The following is a 10,191-nucleotide window of genomic DNA, read 5'->3' as shown; positions in this document are numbered from 1 at the left end:
AAGTATAAAATAATTGCTAGGACGTCTGCGCATACTTCTGCAACAGATGGCAATTATCCATGGTGTGTTTTCCTCCTATATGGTAGATCGTGCACCATAATGCAGACACCGCGCTCGGCCTTGCCTATGCCTCAGGTCTTAATGGCATTGACCCTGCTCTTGCCGAGTAGTTCGCAAACACCAGATAGTGGTCCTTGTCATGCCCTTGGCCTTTGCGTTTTATGCACCATACTTCCTCGTGCACCTCTGGCCAAGGTGTCCTGTCTTCTTTCAGACTTTACATTTCTAGACATAGATTCTGCAGTTGCACATGGATTTGTTGGACTCCCAACCCAGAGTCTTGTATAGGGGTCTCATGAAATCTCATTTCCATCTCCAATGCCTTGGCCTAGGTGGAAAGTTTTTGCTGTGACAACATCGTCCTTAAGTGTGGTGTAAGTGAGGCAACAAACCAGGCATGATGCGTGCATCCGTTAACGTCATATTGGCTTCACAGATTGTGCTCTTTAGCCTTTGGTTTAGATCCTAGGGGGTCTCACCCTAGAGCATCACGATCTCCTTAAACTCGATGATTGATTGTGTTTCTGACTTTGGCCTACTAAATTCCCTATTCAGTGCAACCTGGATCTCTGCAATTCTTATGTTTGGGTGGTCATTAGAATGCTTGATATACCACATTAATGCACGATCTTGCAGCACGCTCACCAACGTAGCATTTTTAATATTATCACCAAGGACACCCTGTGCTTCCCATAATGCTCTTACCATGAACCAAAATTAGTCCAGATCTTCATTTCCTACTCCTCTGAACACCAGTAGTTTGATCGCACTTGCCATACTGAACTACGATGGTGGCGGAGGTGGAGTGGGTGGAGATGGAGGTGAGGGGGGTGAAATGGGTGGCGGGTGTGGGTGGAGGTGGTATACGCAGAATTCTCTATCTTATTAAACTGACCCCGCTTCTTAGAGAAACTTTCATGAGCTCCTCCTCGCTTTCCTGCGAGGGTGAAATTAAGGGACTGTTTTCCAACTGTTCACTACTTCCGCTTTTGTAGATCTTCCCACTTTGCGTAGTCCCAAACATTAATTTATTCGCATAACCTGCTTTTCACATAATAGCATATTAATCCAAGTGTTCAAAGATTTGATATACTTACCTCGCAGTCCCTTGAGAAAATGTCGCTTTGCCTCACTGTAGCTGATGGTCGTGTCTACAGTGAACTCAATGATAAATCCTCCTATTATTCGGTTGAGCCAATGGTCCACAGCTCGAGCTATCTTATCTTCTGATGCTTCTAGTTTGCGCACTAATTCCGGTGTCCACACTAATGGTTTTTTGAGCATACACCTCCCTTTCCTGTCTACTAACTTCACGATCCACTCATTAAGCTCATACGGAAAGGATTCAAATAAAATTTCATGGATTTCCGTATACAAGTAGCACTCCAACCACTATTCCTTAAATACTCATGTATTTCTATTCTCTTGCGCCGTGAACTCGTGAATATTCTTGTCCAACCACTATTTAATTTATTTCTTCGTTGGATTCCAGTGGCATGACCTTAGACATCCTTTATGCAGATCCTAGTCCCGGCAACAGAATCATTTTTTGGCTTGTATAGGCCTGACCTAGGTTCAAAGGTGATTTAGCCAAGCAAATCTAGGTACTACTGGCCCTTTCGGCAATAGTTCGTGGAGCGTGGACTGAGGTCTCACCCGAAGTAGTATGGGAGGGTTCTAGAACCAGGTTTCTGCACCTTGGGGATGTCTGATGGGCTTCTAGAGGTTCGCAGTTTGACTCCGCGCGCACGTCGCTATGTGCCCTTGTTATTCCTTCACAACTTGAGATGTTGTCTCCGCGCAACCCTACTCGGGGTGCAACCCATATAATACCCAATTTCCTTGCTATCTAATATGTTATTACCTGGTTACTTAGCTTGTGTGTGTAAGATTAATGATTGTTACAGTGGATTCAACAATCATATAAGTGTGCGCAATAAATAAACCAATATAAATGCAAAGAAGGCAATGTACAACAAATACACAGAAATAAGAATCAACCTCTCTTTATTAATCTTCAATCCCGATTATAGACTCGACACCACCTTGTGCACTTAGCTGCAGGGGTCCGCGCACTCAGCTGCGGACTCTACTAGGCCTATGCGCACTGAGCTGCAGAGCCTCTTCCTACTACTATGACCCAATACCCTTAGAATCCTACTCTAAGCTCAAACCATACCATCACTCTTTCTCCTTCCCTATTAACTATCTTTACAACTTATAGCGTCACTCTATTTATACAATCCCATGGTCTGCGGACCATGGGTAGGCCAACATGACTTTACATTACATTACATTACTTTAGGGTGGATAACCCTATGACTTAACTTCTACTTCGCGCTTCGCGACACAATTTGCGGAGTTTTACAAAACCTTTGACCAAAACTTGGGCTCTGACCCCAAAAACATGTTGTGGGGGGATTCCATGCCCAACATCTGTAGCATGCTTCCCTCCTATCTGACAAATCATGCACCACAATGCAGATGCCACACTTGGTCCTATTTGTGCCTCTAATCTTAGTGGCATTGGCCCCCTTCCCGCAAGGTAATTCGCGAACACTGGGTAGTGGTCGTTGTAATGTCCCTGAACCTTGCACTTTATGCACCATACCTCGTTGCGCACTCCTGTGAAGTAGGAAAGTGTTCTTTCTGTAGACAGAAGCAACCCCTCTAGCCCTAGAGTGGGTCTAGTCACAGCAAAGACAAAACAACAATTGATTCCATTAAATAGTCATCGTTGGAAGCCTACCTCAAACCGGTGGTTGATGAAGTTCCATTGCATTGCTCTAGCTTCTATTTCCTTCTCCTTAGTGAGCAATCAATTTGAAACACCACAGGAAAACAACAGAGCATGTAACCGAGAACAACAATGATCTATTTACTCATAAAGTCAAGAATTCATGAGCTATCAAGTAAATTACATACAAGACATAGGAAATCATCATTGATTGTATTAATAATAAATCAAGAGCAAATCTTACAACCAAGTCTTGACGTCGCAAGCCTTCTCAGAGGGTCCAGCTATTATGTTTCTTGAAGCATTCACTCTCAAGGATAGGTCTCCCAAAAAAAAATATCTCTCTCTCACTCACAAACCTTAATACAAGGTTAATGGCACTCCACAACCTCTTACAAACTACTTAGCAATTCCACACTTGTCACACTCACACCAAAGCTATCTACCAAACTCAAATGCACTAGCAGCACTATACAACCAAAATAACTAGCAGATCATAGCAATGGTGAGTGATTTTATAGGAGAAGGAGTCTCCATGAAATGAGGGAGAGGGAGCTTATCCTCAAAGAAGGTAGCACAAAATACAGAACTGCCATCTCAGAGGGGGAAAGGCGACCCAAATTGAATCAACAACCAGGTCTAGAGACGTCCAGAAGGCCGACTGTTGGAACAAATTCGCCCAATTTGGATCGTCACTAGCCGTGAACTAAGTCTCAACGACAGCATCGCTAGGATGCAATGCATGTAGACTGATCGTCGTGATAGATAGTTAATAGCCTCGCGCCGGGACTTGAAATTCGAACGTCATGGGAAATAGGTGTACACCTATGACAGGGTCGCGATGAAACCATTTATGACAGAGGTCCGTCACATATGTTAAGGTTTTACTCACGACGAGGCAGCAACTTAGGGAAAGAGGGTCAATTTGGAACATTAGAGAGCATTTTCTTAATCTTCTTATATCAATGGGAAGATATGAACATGTTTATTTGACACATGACATAGCAGAGGGACTGAGATGAGGACAGTGACAAATTACTGTGTAACAGATGCCCCCTAAAGCATGAATCCCGAGAGAGTGGGAGGGGTGAAATGCTTTACGAAACTGTCTGAACTGGAATACCACCTAGAAGAACTTGCAGGCCCAAGTACAACTGATATCTCTGATAGTGAAATACATGTAGTCCAGGCATGGGTGTAGCCATCTGGGAGACATATGAAACATGGCCTCTGGTATGGACACAGCCACCCAATTTACAACACCATGATATTGAAAAAGGTATGGTCACAACCATCCATCAAAGAGTTAGATATGTAATCACGAACCAATCCACGTAGCCCGAACATATGTGAGCTTAGTTTGGGGTCTTGAAACCCAACCAATCATAGTACAAATTCAAGCATGCAAATAGATGTGTCGAGGTCGAGCATGGTAGAAAGTCGCTTGATTACCAGTCAATAATGAAAATCGTTAACAAGCGTGAGAGAAACCACCAATAATGCCAATCGCTCTCAAGGTACTGCTAGTACAATCCACTAAGTGTGAAAAATGAGCTGAAGTCGAACACTCGTGGAATCACCCAATCGAAGACCAATGATGAGAGTCTATCATCATGCACGAAGAACTTGCCATTGAGGCATGCAAGCTCCAAGGTACCAAAAGGGATCTCTAGATAAATCTCCTGGATAATGAGCTAGTGTCTATAGGAGACGATCTGTCGCAAGAGGGCCATAATGTTTCCCCTATCAACGACGTGAGATAAAGAACAAATGGTAGATGGTGAAACAGAGAATCAGATGAGGAGGTAAGGGTGTGAACTGTAGAAGGATTATACTCTTAAACATATTGATGACACAACTCTGGAATGCAGCAGCATTTTGGTACCAACGGATCGGAGGTCTGACAGAGACAACATGGACCAGATGGAATGAGGCAAAATGACAACCCAAAACCCCTGAAGGTAAATGACGTTGTGAGGATATCCCAACCCAACGAGAAGCAAAAGTGTCGATGTTCAAGAGTGATTAGATGCCGTAGGTAACCAATGACGACATCCAAATTTTCCCCCACCATTGCTGGCGAGTACCCCAATTATTTTTGAAAACAAGCTTGAAGGGGATAGCATGTGCTTGTAATATAAGTTCAACCTTTGGACGAATCCAACCTAGTGATAGTTTAACGAGCCCTAGGGAGGAGAAGCTCAAGTCTCGTCATGGCAGCGAGTCCAATGTCATAAGGGTTTAGCAAGTCTGACATAGGGAAAACTCAGAGTCTTTTTCATGTTTAGAGAGCTTGAAAAAGGCATAGAAAAGAAAACTCCAGGGGGGTCCTTTTTTCATAAATTTGTGTCCCTCGAGCCCAAAAAGGTATAAATTAATACTCGAGAAAACCGCTTGACCATTACGATTAAGGAGTAGTTTTCGTAATTAGTGTTCTCGATCTGAAAAAGTAAAAACGCGATTAGAGACACGTTGTTTCATAACCAAAATCGAACTTGAAATGACAAAAGTCCAACTATCTTTTCACATTTATACTGTCGGAAAAGAGCTAAAAGTGGACCGCCTTTTTAATTCCATTTAACGAGTTAAAAAGGAAAACTTGAAAATCTTTTCATTTTTTATGAGTCAGAAAAAGAGCTTAAAGGTGACTCGTCCTAGATGAACGAGTGGTATAAAGGGTAGCAGCTGGTTCTGGCAATGGTGGAACTGCTCAAAACATGTAATGGTGAAGAGGCTGGTGAATAAAACCACTCATCGCTGCGGTCCATTTGGAAAGGAAAAAACAACCAAGTGAAAGCATATGATCGAGCAAAGAGATGGCGATGATGGAATGAAAAAACCAAGGCTCATCTAGTAAAATTTAGCGGATAAAAAATAGAAATCATGAGGTGTAAATCAGGTATGGGTTCATTTTTACACAAGCTTGAACCATGGAGAACTCTGCTTGGATTCGGTTTCATGTTAACACAAGCTTGAAATGAAAAACTATGTTTGTTATAAGTTCGCATGCCCCCAACATAATAACGCAAATCGAGGCACATGCCCTCGAAGATTCATTGCATCCAACGGAGTGGATGGAATGAAGGTTCACTTTCGAGATCTTGGAAAGAATCGACTTGGATTTTATGAGATCTTGATCAAAGACTCGATTTGAAAAGGGAGGGGTTTCATTTTATAATGAGGTTGACATAGGAAAATAACTATACTCATAACCCGTGTTTCATTTTTTAACGAGGTTAACACAAGATTAGAACTATCCTCGAACACCTTGTTTCATTTGTTAATGAGGTTGACATAAGATCAAGAACGTTCCTCAAACTCCTTGTTTCATTTTTTAACGAGCTTGACACAAGATCGGGAACCATGCTCATGACTCCTTGTTTCATTTTTTAATGAGGTCGACACAAGATCAAACTATCCTCGGGACTCTTGATTCATTGGCCATATGAGAACATGGCTCCCAAGAGGTCTTCGCGGGATGGAAGAAACACACTCTGGGAGGAATACATGTCATGAGGCACTAATGATAGATCGGGTTCAAAGACCCCTAGTACATGATGTACAAGACCATCTACATGATCATCAATAGAGGCGGAGACGGTACGGGTAGCCACATAATTGACCTGTGGCAAAGAAGGTATTTCTTGCGGATAAGAACCGATGGGGGATGACGGTGGTGCAGGAGGCACCGGGTGACTAAAGAATGACAATTGATCGATAGTCACCATTTTTCCATCATGAAGAAAACAAACCACATGGAAAAGTGAAGAAACAAGAAGCCCCATGGCATAAATATAGTCACGACCAAGGAGAAGACTGAAATCTAAAGCACCTTGGACAACCATCACGTCTATATAGACGGTTTTGCCTCCCAAAGTAACAAGAAACTTTGGGAGGATCCCTAAAGGTTAACTGGTTCCTCCCAAATGCCAATAGATTCTATGTGATTGGCACAAGCTGTGGGGAACCCAAAGCTTGCCAACTAGTGGAAGGCATAATACTGATAGACACACCCTCATCCAAGACAGTGCCAAGTACTTCCATATCATAGGCATGTATTGTAATCTGGAAAGGAACATAGGATGGAAGGTGGAAAGCGGTCAAGTGACTCCAGTCCAATGAAATGAAAGAACTACTTGGTGGGGGTATCATATGATTTCCCCCATGCTCTATAGGAATCGAAGAAGGACTCTCTTGATCAACAGGGATAGGAGGGTTGTTTTCGGACTCAGGAGAATCTGACAAGACGAGAAGAACATGAGCATGATTCTCTTCTGAAACAGAGTGATCAACAAGTGGTGAACCCAAGTCGACACTCTCTCCGACCAATGGTTGGTCTGGAATAGGCTTAGCATAACCAAGCTAGGAAAGAAGAAGACGGACAAGAGAAGAATCTAAGTCAATCTCTTTGTTAATGGCGAGAGCGTCTGAAGAGAGCCTCTAATAACCAATGGGAAGTTGGGGTGAAGAAGCTGTAAGACTTTCCAAAACAATGGAAGCTTTATCCATGAGCGGACAAAGGTGAAGGGGATGGCTGCCTCCACATAGCCTACAAGGGAATTGAATCTTCCCTTTCTTCTTACCACTGCCAGTTGATAGGGTAGCATCGTAATGAGCTTCAGAGGATGACGAGGGACAAGCCAGATCATGAGACCATACTTCTAATATCCTAGGAATGCCAGGACAATCACGAAGAAGATGGTCACCATTGCATAATTTACAAGGAAACTTAACCTTCCCCGGAGGAGCAGAAGGTGGTCCGACCTGAGATGTACTCAGAGCAATAACTGCATAGGTGGCCTTGCATTTATCGAGCTTCTTCTTCTTCTTAGTCTCCTAGTTACTAGATGAGAAACTTTCACCAGGCGAAGGAGGAGATGAAGGTGAAGAAACAAGGGAAGAAGGTGCAGGCTCAACCTTGGAATCAATGTGTTGTGATTCAAATGAAGGAGATGGTGGAACAGGAGTCATGACACTCGGAACCACAAAAGTTGAAAACAACCAAATGGGCAGACCGATGGTTAACCCAGGAAAAGAGAATGTGGCCATGTATGGAGCACTGGCATTTCCAAAAGGCGAAAATGGACCAGGATTTCCATCTGGGGGAAGACCTTGGCCAGTAGACTCGGGGAATTTCGCCATTGGAATGAGCCTGAAAAACATTCTTATCACAACCAAGAACTCAAACTGTTACTAGGAATATTTCGTGGGCAGTAAATTTTATGACGCAGGAACAAAACTTGACCTTTTCGTTTTAAAGAGTCAAGAAAAGGACGAAAAGGTGACTCTATCTCTTTCGAGGTTTAATGAGCCTGAAAGGACAAGTGCTCATATGGACCTTTTCTTTTAAGGAGTCCAAAAAGGAACAAAATTGATTACTTTGGAGAACTAGGCAAAAGGTTTACCAAACGACCCGTAAAACTGCATATACACCTTGGCGATCATATGAAAACCAAAGACTTTACATACGGCAGTCAATCTTCTCGAATGTTGTGTTCGGTGCATTACAGTTTGTAAGGCGGTAGACATGGCTTCCTAAGGATATAGGAAGATAACCTAGTGGGTTCTCCCAACATATACTTGATGGTACTGGGAGCGCAAATCCGTACTAGCAGCTATTGAGTCACAGAAGGAGGAATCACCCAACCTTAAGCGAAAACAATAGTGACTAGGTTTAATGACGTCGGAGCACATCTCTAGCCTAGACCTCTAAATAATGTGCATTATGTTCCAATTCATTGTTAAGTTCATTCAATTGATTTTATAGTTGATCTTGAATTATGTTTTAGTTTCCAGGCCTTACCATATGTATATCAAAAACCTAGGATGCAGCTAGAATGAGTAAAGCATCTTTTATTTCAATGAACACCTACTTACAGGAGGATAGAGAGATCATTCCCAAACCAAGACAAAACCAAGATCATCTAGGAGACACAATGCATAAACACATCAATCCTATAGTGCATCGATACTACTAATGATAGATTTTAAGTTTGCTTTCCAATTTCTCAAACACGAAAATTTGAAATGCAAATATACTTTCACTTTTGTATATCAAATGAATGCAATCCCTAAATTTTTTTGTTTGTTTTGAATTTAAAGAGACAAACAAGCAAGTGTGAACTGATCGATCCAAAAAATTGTGATCTATGTTTGGTAGTGAAATGAAATGAAATCAATATCAAAAATTGGTTCAATAATTGTCACTAAAAGTCAACCAGCAAGAAACAAGAAATGAAAAAGCCTCAAACAAATCAACAAAACGATTGCAGATGAACCTTGGAAAGACAAGAAACCAAGCCAAATAATTTAAAAATTTGAAACAACTAGGTCACAAAGCCAAAGATGCAAGATTCACTCAATGAAACCAAAGGGAGAGTATCTTAACCAGAAGCAATTAAAAACAAACTAATGGGCAAGAGAAAGACAACAGGGGATTAACAAGACTGGTGAATTCAGGAGGTAGAATTGAAAAAACAACTCTACAGGAATCGTCACGGGCATAACACCAGCAACTAGGGACGATCAGCCACTAACCGTAGAAACAGAGCGAAATTGTCGCGAGAGGACATGTCTCTTCCATGATGGTCCGATTCCAGGAATCGTTGTGTCTATATGATAGGATTCAGTGATGCACAAGATTATAACACAGAGATAGGGCAACTTCGACGCAACTGTTAAGCTTTTTTCAGCAATGAACTTAAAAACGATGGGAAACAAATGAAAAATCCTAAACAAAGACCAAACTATTCTTCTAGACAGTAAAGGGATTTCCTAGGTTGACCCAGGTAACCCAAAAGACTAATGATTTAACCCCAAAATTCAAGAGACACTAAATCAAAACTAGACAAAAGCAAACAAGAGAGAAAAAATACAAGGGACTCCCCAGCGGAGTCGCCAACTTGTGAAGTAGGAAAGTGTTCCTTCTACGGACAGAAGCAACCCCTATAGCCCTAGAGTGGGTCTAGTCACAACAAAGACAAAACAACAATTGATTCCCTTAAATAGTCATCGTTGGAGGTCTACCTCAAATCAGTGGTTGATGAAGTTCCGTCACGTTGCTCTAGCTTCTGTTTCCTTCTCCTTAATGAGCAATCAATTTGAAACACCATAAGAAAACAACAGAGCACGTAACTGAGAACAAAAATGATCTATTTACTCATAAAGTCAAGAATTCATGAGCTATAAAGTAAATTACATACAAGACATAGGAAATCATCATTGATTGTATTAATAATAAATCAAGGGAAAAGCTTACAACCAAGTCTTGACATCGCAAGCCTTCTCGGAGGGTCCAGCCAGTATGTTTCTTCAAGCATTAACTCTCAAGGATAGGTATCCCAAATAACAATATCTCTCTCTCACTCACAAGCCTTCATACAAAGTTAAGGGTG

The sequence above is a fragment of the Pinus tabuliformis genome, chromosome 3_1 (assembly GCF_031772625.1).
Source record: "Pinus tabuliformis cultivar Carrire ecotype Pingquan chromosome 3_1, CPIR1, whole genome shotgun sequence".
NCBI lineage: Eukaryota > Viridiplantae > Streptophyta > Pinopsida > Pinales > Pinaceae > Pinus > Pinus tabuliformis.
Note: the sequence above shows the minus strand (reverse complement) of the source record.